Raw genomic sequence first — 17,044 nt, 5'->3', positions numbered from 1 at the left:
ACTAACCACCTGCGTCTGGCTCTTGGTTCTATCAGCGGATAGATCATTTCTCCAGTTGAGCAACATGTTCTGCCTGGCCCATGGAGGTGATTTATATTTTTTGAATGTGTAAGGAAAACACCAACCCATCCTTTCACAGACCTTCCCACTAATGTCCTCTCACAGAAACCCCCATCATCAGTGAACTCCCCCCAAAGAGTCCCAAGCACTGATTCCCCAGATCTCCAGTTGTAACTGAACTAGTGCATTTCCTCCTTGGTGAGTTACAGATAGAAACTGTACCAGGTGGCATTGTCACAAAGGAAGCTTTATTTGCAGCAAATAGGGAGATCACAAGGAATAAATCCCAAAGATGTGACCCCCCCACAAGCATAGGTGAATGGATTTCTTTCATTTAGGGTTAGGATGAATATTCAGGAAGGGGAGTTTTGTCATCCTACATAGAGATGGGCATAAGGTCATGCATGCATCCTAAGGAAACCAGCTTATACATGCATTGTATGTTACGTTAATGAGGTTTGTGCTCCTCCTTGGGCAGAGATTTTAACATTATAATGAAGCAGAGCTAAATGTCAGACAAGGGGAAGGGGCTATGTGCATGCTCCAAATCTAGTATAAACTGGATGGAGTCTTGGACTCAACATCTCAGATAAAGAGTTCAGGGCCTAGCTTACTTTTGAAACAGCACTGGGAGGTTTGTTTGTTTGTTTGTTTTTTAAGATTTTATTTATTTATTTTAAATTTTATTTATTTATTTGAGAGAGACAGAGAGTGAGAGCATGCACGAGGAGGGGGAAGAGCAGGGCAGGGGGAGAGGGAGAAGCAGAGGGAGACAGACTCGGGGCTTGATCCCAGAATCCTGAGATTGAGCCACCCAGGCATCCCAGCACTGGGAGTTTTTTTACCACTGATTTTCTCTTATATGGTTAAGCAAAAGACTTAGTTTATGCACTACCTTTGTTTTCCCTTAGAATCATAAACTACTGAGTTTTTTGCATTCTTTTGTAATCCAGACACCTCCTAGGAAGTTCTGCAACAAGTGTGCTCAAGCAAGTAGGGCACAGATTACAGAAAATAGCTGGGGGCCTAAAACAACTTCTCTAAGTGTAAAACAAAACAAAACAAAACAAAAACCCAAAACTGTATCTGGTCTTTTCCTGGGGACCCCTAACTCTTTCTGCTTACAAAATGGATGCATTTGGGGGTGTGTGATAATATTTTACCATTAAATATTGAGATGGTATTCAGTCTACCCATACTCTTTTAAATATGTTAAAAAAATTCTAGAGAGGAAGTGGACACTCTGCTAAGCCAACAAATTGATTTTGCTAACTGTCACGAACTACCCCTGGTTTCAGAAGAATAGATTCCAAAACAGTTGCTTTGGACCACCATAAGCCACCTTAGGACAAAAGATGATAATGATAATTCAATCTACCACTTACACAATGCTCCAGGCACAGGTCTAAATGCTTTGCAAACATCAAGTTATTTAAACCTCACAAGAGCCCATGAGATAAGGGACTTTATCTCATTACACAGATGAGAAAACTGAGGCACAGAGAAGACATGTAACTTGCCCAGGGCCACAGTTACTAAGTGGTAAAACTAGGATTGAATCCAAGCGACATGTTACCTGAGTCTTTTCTGATGGTAGTGTTTTTATCCACCATTCTGTATGCCACTCCCAGTGTTATCTTCCAGTGGGTGCTACATAAAATATTTAAGACAACAGGCAGTTCCCAGAAGCAGCTTTAGTCTAATCCAGGCCTCAGCTCTTTCATTATGACCCCTCCATCCAGCTACATGTAACTTTTTTTTTTAATTTTTAAAAAAGATTTTATTTACTGTGCACACACGCGTGCATGCACGCACACACATGCATGAACAGGGAGCTAGAGGGAGGGCAGAGGGAGAGAGGGAGAGAGAGAATCCCAAGCCAACTCCATGCTGAACACGGATCCCAGTGCACGACTGGATCTCACCACCCTGAGATCATGACCTGAGCCAAAATCAAGAGTTGGATGTTTAACCAACTGAGCCACCCAGGCGCCCCAAGCTACACAACTGCACTGTCCAAATGAAAATTCATAGGAAAATAAAAGAGTCATATCTGAATCCAACTTAAATGAACCAGCAAACACCAGGAAATAAAACATATCTTTTGACTTACGGTTACGTAATGTCATGTTATCTTTTAAATGTTGTTCGTATTTTGGTGTATTGTGAAAAATTATTGGGGTCTCATGTACATATCTCATACTCTGTTATTTTCCCAGATATATTTTCCAAATACATAAAATGCAAGTTATATAATATAGCCAGGAAAGCAAACCACACATATTTGAGGGACTACTCACACATTTATAAAATTTTTAAAAAAAGCATTGTGATCTTCTATGAACATGTCTACCCTTTGTAGTGGAATATTTTATATAATCTTTTCAAAAGCATAGTGCCATATCTGTAACAGAATTTTCCTTCTAAGTTTTTGATGAAAATACATTTTCCAAGATGAATTAAATTCATGAGATTATAAAAGCACTTCATAAGGTTTCTCCTCAGTTTGAAGCCTCTGAAATTCAGTGAAGTTAAATTCATTAAATTTACACATTTTCATTCCAAAATGCATTCCTTAGTAATCATTTGCTGGAAAAGACATTTCCAGAGTCACTGAATTCAGAGGCTTGTCCCCAGAGTGAATTTTCTGATGAGTAATGATGTTCACCTGCAGACCAAATACTTTCCCACATTTCTGGCACTCAAAGAGTTTCTCTCCTGTGTGAAATCTCTGAGGTATACAGAAATCAGCCTTCTGGGAAAATGCTTTTTCACATTCATTGCATTTGTGTTGCACTGCATCACATTCCCCCCAAGATGAATTTTCTGATGTGTAATGAGGCTAAATTTATGGCAGAAGGCTTTTCCACATTCATTGCATCCATAGGGTTTCTCCTGTATGACTTCTCTGATATATAATGAGCTGTGACTTTCTGGTAAAGGCTTTCCCACATTCACTTCATCCAAGGGATTTCTCTCCTATGTGAGTTCTCTGATGGTTAAGAAGGATTGATTTCTTACTGAAGGCTTCTCCACATTCACTACAGTCATAGGGTTTTTTCTCCTGAGTTTTCTGATGGAAAATGAGGTGTTATGTATTCCTGAAGGCTTTTCCATATTCACTGCAACCATAAGTTTTTTCTCCTGTGTGAATTCTCTGATGTTTAATGACTTCTCATGAATGAGAGAAGGCTTTTCTACATTCACTGCATCTGTAGGGTTTTTCTCCAGTATGCATTCTCTGATGTTTAATGAGGTATGGTTTCTCACTGAAGGTTTGCCACATTTGCTGCATTCATAGTGTTTGAAAGGAATCTATTCAAAGCCCCCCACCCCCAGCCATGTTTACAGACAAAACTCACAGGTGTCTGCATTTGGCCCTAACTCTGTTTCTCTAGGTCATGGTGCCCTGCATTCTCGGAAAGTAGACCTCAACTACAAAACATATTCTTCTCTATACTAACCACAACCTACATCCTAGATGAGCCCTGGACAGAGCCCTGTGAAAAACCTGCCAACTCCTGCTGTACCTGGCCAAGAGTCGACTTCCCCCTACACCCACCATGGGTGCAGCTGCAACCTTAAAAACCCCAGCCTGACAGAAACTCAGGGCCAGCATTTTTCTAGATGTCTGGCCCCTCTCCTCCCTTGGAGAGTGAATAAATTCTGTCTTCCTTATTGCTCCACTTGTGCAATTCTTTGCCACCCATGTCACTGGCCATCCTAACACAGTATTTCTTACCTGGGTAAATTCTGTGATGTCTGATGAGATATGACTTCTGGGCAAAGGTTTTCCTACATTTGCCCCATTCATAGTGTTTCTCCCCAAGGTGAGTTCTCTGATAGGTAATTAGGTACGATTTCTGAGCAAAGGATTTTCCAGTCTCTGCATTCATAGGGTTTCTCACCCGATGTGAGCATGTGAGATTCACACACAACCTCTATGTGTGGAACTGTTTAGTGAGGTAGCTTGCTAGGAGAAAGTTTTCCCACACTTGCTGCACTTGAAGACTTTTACCACAAAGTGACTTCCCTGATGTACAATGAGATACAACTTCTGAGAAACTTCCCCTCACTGACTGAATGTAATGCGGCATCCCAGATGGAATCCTAGAAAAGAAAAGGGACATTAGGTAAAAGCAATAGTATAGACTTTAGTTGATGATAACGTAACACTATTAGTGTGTTCACTGTAACAAATGTACCTCATTAATGTTAGATGTTAACTGGAAACTGGATGTGGGATACATGGGAACTCTTTGTATCATCTATGCAATTCTTTTTCTGTAAATCTAAAACTAGTCTAAAAAATATAGTTTAGATGGAGAAAAATTAACCATAGCCAGGGCTACGGGATAAATGGTATAAGAACAGCTAGTATAAAAAAGGAAGGAATGGGGTGCCTGGGTGACTCAGTCGGTTCATGTTCGACTCTTGATTTCAGCACAGGTCATGATCTCAGGGTCATGGGATCAAGCCCCACATTAGGCTCCACATGCAGCATGCAGTGTCTGCTTGAGATTCTCTCTCCCTCTCCCTCTGCCCCTCCCCAGGCTTGTGCATTCTTTCTCTCTGAATAAATAAATAAAATATTTTTAAAATTTTTAAAAATAAAGAGGAAGGAAATAAGGAATTATTTGAGAGTGAAGATAGTTTCCATTTCTGATCTTTATAATGAAAGAAGAACATCACAGGGGAGGTATTCTGGAGGCAAGCAAATATGGGGCTACAGGCCAAATGTGACAATACTTGTCAATTTGGGAAACACCAGCATAGAACCAGTACCATCAGCTTTCAGAGGGATGAAATTATTGAGGGAGTTACAATAAAAGTCAAGAACAGAAAGTGGAGAACAGAAAAGCCAAGAACAGAAAGTGGGAGGTAGTCGGAACATGAAAGCCTAGGACTAGTTCATTTTTTGCTGTTCTTCTGATATGGGCAAGCAACTTCTGCAGCTGTTCTGTCCAGCGACAATTCTTGCTGTGTCTAAATCTGTGGTAAGTGGTCTCTAGTCAAGTGTATCTTAGGAAAAGATGAATTCCTAGTCCTATGACACCTCCCCTCCTCACTTCATTTATCATCCATGGGAAGCTGGGAACTATGGACTCAGGAGCAAATTCACTTTAGGTGGAACATTAATGATAGTCACTTCTGAGTACTCAACCAAAATGGCACGTCTGTAGACTCTAACCAGTGCTGCTAGGACAAGAGCTGAATGGAGCAGGCAGGAGGATTCTGGTGGCTTCTGCACACTGTACATATCAAGAGCTCCCCCAAGATGCTGAGAAAACCTGAAAACATAATGACCACTTCTGAGATACTCTCAATATTTCCTCTACAAGCATGTTCTGGGGCTACATGAGGGTAGATCAACTTGCTAGTCATTATGAGTTTTACCCAAGGAGTACACTGGAAACACATTAAGATTTGGGGGGAAATATGCCTGGTTTTAATCCCAGTTAGTCTATATACTTGCTAAGAGACCTCTTAGCAATAATTAAGTGATTCACAAAAACCACTACTTCTCTGAGACTCAGCCTTTGTAATAGTTAAAACATGGACAGAGACACGGAACTCACAGGTATCAAATATGTCACAATGCCTTTTAGTAATAACAATTTCTAGTAATATTGGAGGGAAATATGTATAAATTAATAAACAAACACTATACAGTATTTTATTTCATCCTCCTTAATTATTCCTGTTTTATTTATTTATTTTTAAAGATTTTGTTTATTTATTTGACAGAGAGAGAGCACAAGTAGTCAGAGCGGCAGGCAGAGGGAGAGGGAAAAGCAGACTCCCTGCCGAGCAGGGAACCCGATGCAGGGCTCAATCCCAGGACCCTGGGATCATGACCTGAGCCAAAGGCAGATGTTCAACAAACTGAGCCACCCAGGCACCCCATTAATTATTCCTGTTTTAAAACAAAGGAAGCTAGAATAGAAAGTAGAAAGACCACATAAAAACAAGCCACTTTGCTTATTAAAATAACATAAATTCAAGAATATTTCTGAAAAACTTAAAGGGAATTTCCAACAGATTATAAAAAAGGTGGCCTTCTAAGTCAGTGCCTACAATAAAAGCTAAAATGCATAACCTATGCAGCAGGAATTATAAGGTAAAATAAACTAAAAGGAAACAAACAATAATAAAAAAGCAAGAGTTAAACTGGAGTGAGAGACATACAGTACTGGGTTGAGATAGCAAATGCAAATAGTAAAGCTGACCATTAAAAGGCAAAGCTGAGGTGAGGCAAGATGGCAGAGGAGTAGGGGACCCCATTTCAACTGGTCCCCTGAGTTTAGCTGGATACCTATCAAACCATTTTGAACACCCATGAAATCAGCCTGAGATGTAAGAATATATATCTGGATCTCTATAAGCAGAAAACAACTGCTTTTTGTAAGGCAGGACGCACGAAGTCGTGAATCTTTAGGGAGATATTGGAAGATAAACAGAAGGGGAGGGAGCCTCCATAAGCTGGCTCCTAGAAACTGATATAACACTGGAGCGCAAAATGAGAACCCTTAGAAATCTGCTCTAGTGAGAAACTTCCCTTTCTGAAAGGGGCTCTGGAAATGAAAGGGCAGAATTCTAGGTAGGGCATTGTGGTCTCGGGATACAAGGAGCCACAGAGCGAAAAAGGGGGTGCCTAAACCGGTAGAGTGCCCGAGCAGTGGAGCCAGGAAGCAGGTTATGGTCAGTGAGCCCAGGAAGGGACTCTCAGCTCGGATCGCCATAAACCATGAGCCAGGCTGGTCAATAATTGCACATTCCCTGAGCAGCCTGAAAGTCTGGAACCTGCCCCAGACCAGGCAAAAACTCGCAGGGCAGCAGCGGCCCAGAAAGGACATTAGAGTGGCACCTAGACATGATCCAGGACCTTCAGGTGCACATGAGCCCATGGCCCAATGTGGTTTTAGAATCACAAGGGACAGTGGCACTCCCGGGCCCCTGGGACTACCTCTGGGAGAGTTGCAATGGGTGCGCACCGTGGGAGGCTGCGGTTTTCGGTGACACATACAAAAGTGGAGACTGTTTGTCCTGGAGGGTTTATTAAAGAGGGCAGACTGCGAGTTTTCTACTCTGGGCCAGAGGTTTGGGTGCAGCCATTTTTGCTCTGATCCTCTGAAGAGGTGCGGAAAGCCTCCAGTGAACAAAAGCCACAGAGAAGACCAGTTTCCACTGAGGCTATCCCCCTGACGGGGTGGGAAACTCCACATGGGTAGGGTTACCTGAGAAACAGCATGGCAGGCCCATCCCCAAGAACACAGGATGGAAGAAAAGGTCGATGACAGCCCTATGGATCCTATAAGACTGTAAAATCCCAATGTCAGGGGAAAATAGTATATTGAGCTCCAGGTGTTGCCTCACAACTTGTTTTCAGATAAAATTCTCTTTTTTTCTTTTTCTTATGCTTTTTGCTTTTTCTTTTTACCTTTTTCTCATTTCAACTAGATGTCTATTATATCAACTTATATTTCATAGTTGTTTTTTAACTTGTATTTTTTCAAAGCTATAATATAGATAATATGCTTCATTTTAGTCCTTTTCTCACCCTATTCAATTTTATCTTTATATATATATATACAATTTACTTTCCTTGTAGTTTTGGGATGTAGTGTCTTCTAACACACAGACCAAAATTCAACCAGGAACAACTGGAACACCCTGCTTTGCCCACACTGAGAGTTAGTCTCCCCCTTTTTTCTTTTTTTTTTTTTAATTTTTAAATTTTATTCTTGTGTTTCATTTTGGCTTTGTTTTTCGGTGGTGGCTTCCAACCACTCTGGATTTGGCTAGGGTGCATCTTGATTGGGTCATGGTTGATATTTTGGACTCTGTTCATTTGCTCAACCATCCCTCAACAGAATGACTAGAAGGAGGAACTTCCAACAAAGAACCAGAGACAACGTCTTCTGCCACAGAACTAATGGATATGGATATAAGCAAGATGTCAGAGACAGAACCTAGGATAGCAATCATGAAGTCAATAGTTAGGCTTGAAAAAAGCATTCGTGACAATATAGAATCTCTAAGGGCAGAAATGAAATCTAATAAGGCCAAATTTTAAAATGCTATGAATGAGATGAAGTCTAAACTGGATACTTTAACAGCCAGGGTAAATGAGGCAGAAGAGAGAATTAGTGATCTAGAAGATAAGCTGATGGAAAAGAAGGAAGTCGAGGAAAACAGAGATAGGCAGCTAGTAGCACATGAAAAAAGGACTGGAGAGATTAATGATGAAATGAAATGTCCCAATATCAGAATTATTGGGATCCCTGAGGGGGTGGAGAGAGAGGGATAGAAGGTATATTTCAGCAAATCATAGCTGAGAACTTCCATAATCTGGGGAAGGAAACAAGCATTCGAGTCCAAGAGGCAGAGAGGACCCCTCCCAAAATCAATAAAAATAGATCAACAACCCAACATATAATAGTGAAGCTTGCAAATCTTAGAGCCAAGGAAACAATCCTGAAACTAACCAGGAAGAGGAGGCTCCTTACATATGGTGGAACATCAGACCAGTCCATAGAAACCTGGCAAGCCAGAAAGGGCTGGCAAGACATATTCAGGGCACCAAGTGAAAATAACATGCAGCCAAGGATACTTTATCCAGCAAGGCTGTCATAAAATGGATGGAAAGATAAAGAGCTTTCAGGACAGGCAGAAACTGAAAGAATACATGATCACCAAGCCAGCCCTGAAAGAAATATTAAGGGGGATTCTGTAAGCGAAGAGAAACCCCAAGAGTCACATAGACCAGAAAGAAACAGAAAATCTATAGAAACAGGGACTTTACAGGCAATACAATGGCACTAAATTCATATCTTTCAATAATTACTCTCAACATGAATGGGTTGAATGCTCCCATCAAGAGACACAGGGTTTTAGATTGGATAAAAAAGCAGGACCCATCCAAATGCTATCTACAAGAGACTCATTTTGAACCTAAAGACACCTCCAGATTGAAAGTGAGGGGATGGACCTCAAAAGAAAGCTGGGGTAGCAATCCTCATACCAGACAGATTAGATTTTAAACCAAAGACTGTATATCATATTTAAAGGGTCTATCCAACAAAAAGATCCAACAATTTTAAATATTTATGCCCCCAACATGGGAGCATCCAATTATATAAACCAATTAATAACCAAAATAAAGAAACATATGGATAATAATACATCAATAGTAGGAGACCCCAACGCTCCACTCACAGCAATGGACAGATCATCTAGGCAGAAGATCAACAAAGAAACAAGAGCTTTGAATGACACATTGGACCAGATGGATTTTGTAGATAGATACAGAACATTCCATCCTAAAACAACAGAATACTCATTCTTCTCAAGTGCACACAGAACTTTCTCCAGAATAGACCACATACTGGGTCACAAATCAGGTCTCAACCAATACCAAAAGACTGAAATTATCTCCTGTGTGTTATCAGACCACAATGCTTTGAAACTGGAACTCAATCACAGGAAAAAATTTGGAAGTAACTCAAACACTTGGAAGTTAAAGAGCATCCTGCTAAAGAATGATTGGGTTAACCAGGAAATTAAAGAACTTAAAGAATTCATGGGAACTAATGAGAATGAAAACACATCAGTCCAAAACCTATGGTATATTGCAAAGGCAGTCCTAAGGGGGAAATATATCACCATCCAAGCCTCTCTCAAAAAATTAGAAAAATCCCAAATGCACAAGCTAACCTTACACCTAAAGGAGCTGGAGAAAGAACAGCAAATAAGGCCTAAACAAAGCAGGAGAAGAGAAATAATAAAGATTAGAGCAGAAATCAACAAAATAGAAACTAGAAGAACACTAGAACAGATCAACGAAACTAGAAACTGGTTCTTTCAAAGAATTAATAAGATTGATAAACCTCTCGCCAGACTTATCGAAAAGAAAAGAGAAAGGACCCAAATTAATAAAATCATGAATGAAAGGGAAGAGACCATGACTAACACCAAGGAAATAGAAACAATTACTAGATATTATTACCAGCAACTATATGCCAACAAATTAAGCAACCTGGAAGAAATGGATGCATTCCAGGAAACTTATAAACTACCAAGACTGAAACAGGAAGAAACTGACAATCTGAATAGACCAATAACCAGTAATGAAATTGAAGCAGTGATCAAAAACCTCCCAAAAAACAAGGGTCTAGGGCCAGATGGGTTCCCAGGGGGAATTCTACCAAATATTTAAAGAAGAAATCACACCTATTCTACTGAAGCTGTTTCAAAAAATAGAAATGGAAGGAAAACTTCCAAACTCATTCTGTGAGGCCAGCATTACCCTGATCCCACAACCAAAGACCCCATCAAAAAGGAGAATTACAGACCAATATCCCTGATGAACATGGATGCCAAAATACTCAACAAGATCCTAGCCAATAGGATTCAACAGCACATTAAAAGGACTATTCACCACCACCAGGTGGGGTTTATTACTGGGATGCAAGGGTGGTTCAAAACTCACAAATCAATCAACGTGATAGATCACATTAACAAGAGATAAGAACCATAGGATCCTCTCAATTGATGCAAAAAAAGCATTTGACAAAATACAGCATCCTTTCCTGATTAAAACTCTTCAAAGTACAGCCCCACTGGCTGCTCTGAAAAGCCATCTTTGCATTTTTCCCTGTTGGGCTCCCAGTTCCAGGAGACAACCACCTCTGCCCCACCTCCTCCGCCACCGCGGACTCCGGCAGCTTCCTTGCCAGCGTCCTCGAACTCTTGCTTTTTTTTAATCCGCCGTATCGGGTCACCGGGGTGCCCCATCATGTCAGATACAGCCATGGACACCAGCTCTGAGATCACCACCAAGGACTTAAAGGAGAAGAAGGAAGTTGTGGAGGAGGCAGAGAATGGAAGAGATGCACCAGCAAATGGGAACACTAATGAGGAAAATGGGGAGCAGGAGGCTGACAATGAGGAAGATGAAGAAGAGAAAGAAGGGGGGTTGGAAGAGGAGGAGGAAGTAACGGTGAGGAAGAGGATGGAGATGGAGATGAGGAGGCCGAGGCAGTTACGGATAAATGGGCAGCTGAAGATGATGAGGATGAGGATGTCGACACCAAGAAGCAGAAGATTGATGAGGATGACTAGACAGCAAAAAAGGAAAAGTTAAACTTAACAAAAAAAGTCCACCGTGACATCTTCACCCTTCACTTCCCATCTCAGAATCTAAACGTGGTCATCTTCAAGTAGAGAGTCCCTCCTGCCTGCCCAACGCAGGCAGCGCCACCCGCAGATGACACACGCTCTCCACCACCCAACCAAAACACAACGTGAGTTTGCAACAGGAGAGGAAAAAAGAACCAAAACTTCCAAGGCCCTGCTTTTTTTTCTTAAAAGTACTTTAAAGAGGAGAATTTGTTTGTATTTTTATTACATTTTACATTTTTGTACATATTGTTAGGGGTCAGCCATTTTTTTTAAAGATTTTATTTATTTGACAGAGAGACACAGCGAGAGTGAGGGAACACAAACAAGGGGAGTGGGAGAGGGAGAAGCAGGCTGAGCAGGGAGCCCCATGTGGGGCTCAGTCCCAGGACCCTGGGATCATGACGTGAGCCGAGGCAGACGCTTAATGACTGAGCCACCCAAGCGCCCCTTCAGGTTTGTCTTCGACCTCACAGCGTTTCAGGAAGTTCTGGACACGGATGCGGCCCTATGACGCACCTGACCACGCCCACCTCGGCGATCTGGGCCCAAGAGGCTGAAGCGGTGGCTGCGGCCGAGCGCCGAAAGAAGAAACTGGAATCGATTTGGGATATCTCCTTGCCTTTTCCGCCTTCCTGTTGGCTACAGCGCTGTAATGAATAAGTTTTCAGAGGCGGACCTTATCCAAGGCCCGCGTCGCCGGGTGGTTTTCTAGTTAGCCTTTGGGGAAGATGGCAGCGCCCGTGAGCCATTACAGAGGAGCACCGTGGGAGCAGCCATCTTTGCAGGAAGTGCAGTTCCCCTCGGTGGGGAAGACCTTGGGAGCTAAGGACAAGAGGAGCCTTGGACAGCCTACGAGGTTTGTAGGAGCCAAGGCGTTAGAGGGGTGGCGGTCAGACCATGGACGAAATAAGGGAGACTTCGAGTTCTGGTGAGATTTGAGAGTGGGGCGGAGTGGAGGTAAGAACAAGTAGCGCAATCTTTAAAAAAAAGGGGGGGCGCCTGGGTGGCTCAGTTGGTTAGGCAACTGCCTTCGGCTCGGGTCATGATCCTGGAGTCCCGGGATCGAGTCCCGCATCGGGCTCCCTGCTCAGCGGGGAGTCTGCTTCTCCCTCTGACGCTCTTCCCTCTTGTGCTCTCTGGCTCTCATTCTCTCTCTCTCAAATAAATAAATAAAATCTTAAAAAAAAAAAGAAAAATTAGAACAAGTAGCGCAGTTCTGGATTAGGTAGGTCGGAGACCTGTCGAAAGGGCGGACTGATGGTGGAGGGAGGGGCTGCGGAAATAGATCTCCTCAGGGACCTGGTAGGGGGCTACCTAGTTAGGGAAGGGAGGAGGTGAGGCTTCAAATATACTCAAGTGTTTCCCCAAAATACCCGGGCACTTGAGAGTGATCAAATGATCATATATGCTACTATCTTTATTTTTTTTTAAGATTTTATTTATTTGACAGAGAGAGACAAAGCAAGAGAGGAACACAAGCAGGGGGAGTGCGAGAGGGAGAAGCAGGGAGCCTGATGGGGGGGCTCGATCCCAGAATCTTGGGATCATGACCAAGCCGAAGGCAGACGCTTTACAACTGAGCCACCCAGGCGCTGCTATGCTACCATCTTGTTTGGCATCATTTCCAAGTAAAATAAAGACCACACTTAAGAAATATTAGCCATTATTTTATGCAGACAAAAGAGGTGGGGGTAGTGAAGGATATAATCTATACATCTTTTTTTTTTTTCAGGGTAATTTAGAATTATCTATACAGTTTAAATTTTTCATTCTCCTTGACCTAGAAATTCTAATGGTAAGAATCTTTGTTAAAAACTCTCTTTAGGGGCGCCTGGGTGGCTCAGTTGGTTAAGCAACTGCCTCAGCTGGGGTCATGATCCTGGAGTTCCCAGATCAAGTCCCACATCGGGCTCCCTGCTCAGCAGGGAGTCTGTTTCTCCCTCTGACCTTCCCCCTCCTCATGCTCTCTCTATCTCATTCTCTCTCTCAAATAAATAAATAAAATCTTAAAAAAAAAAAAAAGCTCTCTTTACAGGAGTACCTGGGTCGTTCAGTCGGTTGAACACAGACTTGATTTTGGCTCAGATCATTATCTCAGGGTTGTGAGACTGAGCCCAGTCAGGCTCCACACTCACTGGGGAGTCACTTGAGATTCTCTCTCTCCCTCTCCACCTGCCCAGCCCCCCACGTGCTCTCTCTCACTCGGGCTCTCTAAAATAAATCTGAAAAAAAAAAAAAACTACTCCATATAAACCATAGAAAATTTGGTAATGTTTTTATTTTTTTGAAGATTTATATTATTCTAGAGAGAGCCAGGGGAGGGGCAGAGGGAGAAGGAGAGAGAGAATTTCAAGCATACTCCCCAGAGGGTGGAGCTAGAGGCAGGAATGATCCTAGGACCCTGAGATACTGACCTGAGCAGAAATTCAGAGTCTGCCGCTTAACCAACTGGGCCACCCAGGCACCCCAAGTAATTTTTTTAAATTAGGAATAACCTGAATGTACATCAGCAGGCAAATAGTTTGGTAAACACATCTTACTTGGGGCCACTTTCACCAGAGTCCCTGCTAATAACAAAGAGTTGGTTTTGGGACTGAGCTGTGCTTATGTGCTTATTATCTTTACCAGGACAGGATCAAAGGAACGCAAGCCAAGAGTCCTGGATCTACCAAGATCAAAGCCCTGGGAACACCAGCTCTTTGGCTTGAGACCCCAAAGACAGTGTCCTAAAAATAAAGGTGGACTGCAGCCCAACTTCAAATCATTGGGTGAGCCTAAAAATTCTCAATCCCTTAAGGAAATATGAACTTGCATAGCTAGGACTCATAAATACCTGGGAGAAGCAAAAGAAAATATTCCTATCTTTGAAGAGATAAAAACATCCTTGCCTTCTCAATATTTTTACATCTAATACTTAAGGATACAGAAAGATTAAAAGGACTGTAAAAGATATAATATGAAAACGTTAACCAAAAGAAAGAGGACTTCAAGGGAAAAAATAACAGGATAGAGGAGTATTTCATAATGATAAAAGGTTCTCACCATAGTTATCCAACAATTAACTACATGAATTTAAAATATGTAAGGCAAAAATCAACAACTACAGGGAAAAACTGAAAATTCACATCTGTTGTAAGAAATTTTAATATATCTCGCTTACTCAATGATAAATGAGCAAACAAAAAATTAAGAAGAATGAAGAATATGTTAATAATGTGAATAGTAAACATGACTCAAGGGTCATGCTAATACCCCTCAAGAAAACACATGCACACTTTTCAAATACATGTGAAACTTTTACAAACATTCATCATATATTTGGCCAGAAGACAAGTCTCTACTCATTTAAAAGGACTGAAATAATACAGAGCATGTTCTCCAACTGTCATGAACTAAGTTAAAAATTAATAATAGAAAACAAACTGCAAAATCCTCACATATTTGAAAATTACTAAATAAATTAAATAACAGGTCAAAAAAGAAAACACAATGAAAATTTGAAAATACTTTAAACTTAAAGGGGTAGGCCCCATGATCTCTGGTTTTTGGGTGTCATCCCTGCATAATCCACTCCCTTTGAGCATGGGTGGGATCTGTGACTTAGTTGCAGCCAAAAGAATACGCCAAAGGTGATGTGCTATCATTCGCATAATTATGTTATACTATATAAGACTATGTCTTAGCCAACCAGAGCCGGATTCTCTCTTGCTGGCCTTGCAGAAGCAAACAGCCATGGTGTGAACTTATGGAGAGGGCTATGTAACAAGGAACCAAAGAGGGCCTTGAGGACCTGAGGTTGGCCCGCCAGCTTAGAGCCAGCAAAAAGGTTGGGCTCTGCAATCACACAGCAGGAACGAAATGATTTCGGCAACAACCTAAGGGAGTTTGGAAGCAAATTCTTCCCCAGTTGAGCCTCCAAATGACAGCACAGTCTGGGAAACATCATGACTATGGTCTTGCGAGACTCAGAGCAGAGGACCCAGGTAAACTGTGCCTGGACTTGTGAACTGTAGAAACTGAGACAATAAATGTGTGTTGTTTTAAACCACTAAGTCTGTGGTAATTTGTTACATACCAATAGAATACTAATACACTGAATGACAGAAAATTTTAAACATCAAAACTAGCGAGAAGTAAACTAAAGTAGTGTGTGGAGAGAAATTTATATCCTTAAGGTAGCCTGGGTGGCTCAGTCAGTTAGGCGTCTGCCTTCAGGTCAAGTCATGATCCCAGAGTCCTGGGATCGAGCCCCGCATCGCACTCCCCGCTAAGCGGAAAGTCTGCTTCTCCCTCTCCCTCTGGGCGGGCCCCATTGCTCATGTGCTCGCTCTTTCTCTCTGTCTCTCTCAAAAGAATAAATTTAAAATCTTTTAAAATAAAATTTAAAGAGAGCGAGCACACAAGCAGGGGAGAGGAGCAGAGGGAGAGGAAGAAGCGGACTACCCGCTGAGCAGGGTGACCGACGCCGGGCTCATCCCAGGATCCCAGGACCACATCTGAGCCAAGGCAGACTCTTAACCGACTGAGCCATCCAGGCGCCCCTTAAGTCTGAAATCTTAACCAGAAACGCCCATTTGCTAACACCCTTCACCCCAGGTTTCTCCGTGTTTGAGCCCCACAATGAAGTGTGAACCTGGACAAGACAGTGTGTTCACTGATACACACCTATACCATTCCAGTTCTTCGTTACAAGGCCCCACAAGTAGAATCACTTACACCGACAACCAACGCTGACAGTCGGGCCCTCGGCCATACGCTTAATAACACAGACCGCGGAAGGGCCGGTTACTAAAGCCCAGATTTCCCCAGTGACCCAACCAAAACAAATCCGCAAAAAGGGAGTTTACTGGCCTCACAGGCGCCTCATTCCGGAGACACCCACCTGAGGCTGAGCTTCACTAGACTCCACCAGCAGCTACCAAAGACTGAACTCACTTCCCAAATTACCCAATCCCCGCGCTCCCTTAGCGGTCGCTAGGGACGCTTCAGGTTTGTCTTCGACCTCGCAGCGCTTCAGGAAGTTCTGAACACTGACGCGGCTCTATGACGCACCTGACCACGCCCACCTCGGCGATCTGGGCCCAAGAGGCTGAAGCGGCGGCTGCGGCCGAGCGCCAAAAGAAGAAATTGGAATCGATTTGGGATATCTTCTTGCCTTATCCGCCTTCTTGTTGGCTACAGCGCTGTAATGAATAAGTTTTCAGAGGCGGACCTTATCCAAGGCCCGCGTCGCCGGGTGGTTTTCTAGTTAGCCTTTGGGGAAGATGGCGGCGCCCGTGAGCCATTACAGAGGAGCACCGTGGGAGCAGCCATCTTTGCAGGAAGTGCAGTTCCCCTCGGTGGGGAAGACCTTGGGAGCTAAGGACAAGAGGAGCCTTGGACAGCCTACGAGGTTTGTAGGAGCCAAGGCGTTAGAGGGGTGGCGGTCAGACCATGGACGAAATAAGGGAGACTTCGAGTTCTGGTGAGATTTGAGAGTGGGGCGGAGTGGAGGTAAGAACAAGTAGCGCAATCTTTAAAAAAAAGGGGGGGCGCCTGGGTGGCTCAGTTGGTTAGGCAACTGCCTTCGGCTCGGGTCATGATCCTGGAGTCCCGGGATCGAGTCCCGCATCGGGCTCCCTGCTCAGCGGGGAGTCTGCTTCTCCCTCTGACGCTCTTCCCTCTCGTGCTCTCTGGCTCTCATTCTCTCTCTCTCAAATAAATAAATAAAATCTTAAAAAAAAAAAAAGAAAAATTAGAACAAGTAGCGCAGTTCTGGATTAGGTAGGTCGGAGACCTGTCGAAAGGGCGGACTGATGGT

General features: G+C 42.9%; 1 pseudogene; it reads right to left on the bottom strand.

The window, feature by feature from the left end:
• Positions 1 to 2,635: 2,635 nt before the first annotated feature.
• Positions 2,636 to 10,857, bottom strand: LOC114199523 (uncharacterized; annotated as a pseudogene).
• Positions 10,858 to 17,044: the final 6,187 nt, after the last annotated feature.

This window comes from Eumetopias jubatus, unplaced genomic scaffold (genome assembly GCF_037043125.1).
Source record: "Eumetopias jubatus isolate StellerSeaLion01/CBP00866 unplaced genomic scaffold, mEumJub1_p1.0 scaffold_10, whole genome shotgun sequence".
NCBI lineage: Eukaryota > Metazoa > Chordata > Mammalia > Carnivora > Otariidae > Eumetopias > Eumetopias jubatus.
This window is presented reverse-complemented; position numbering and strand designations above follow the sequence as displayed.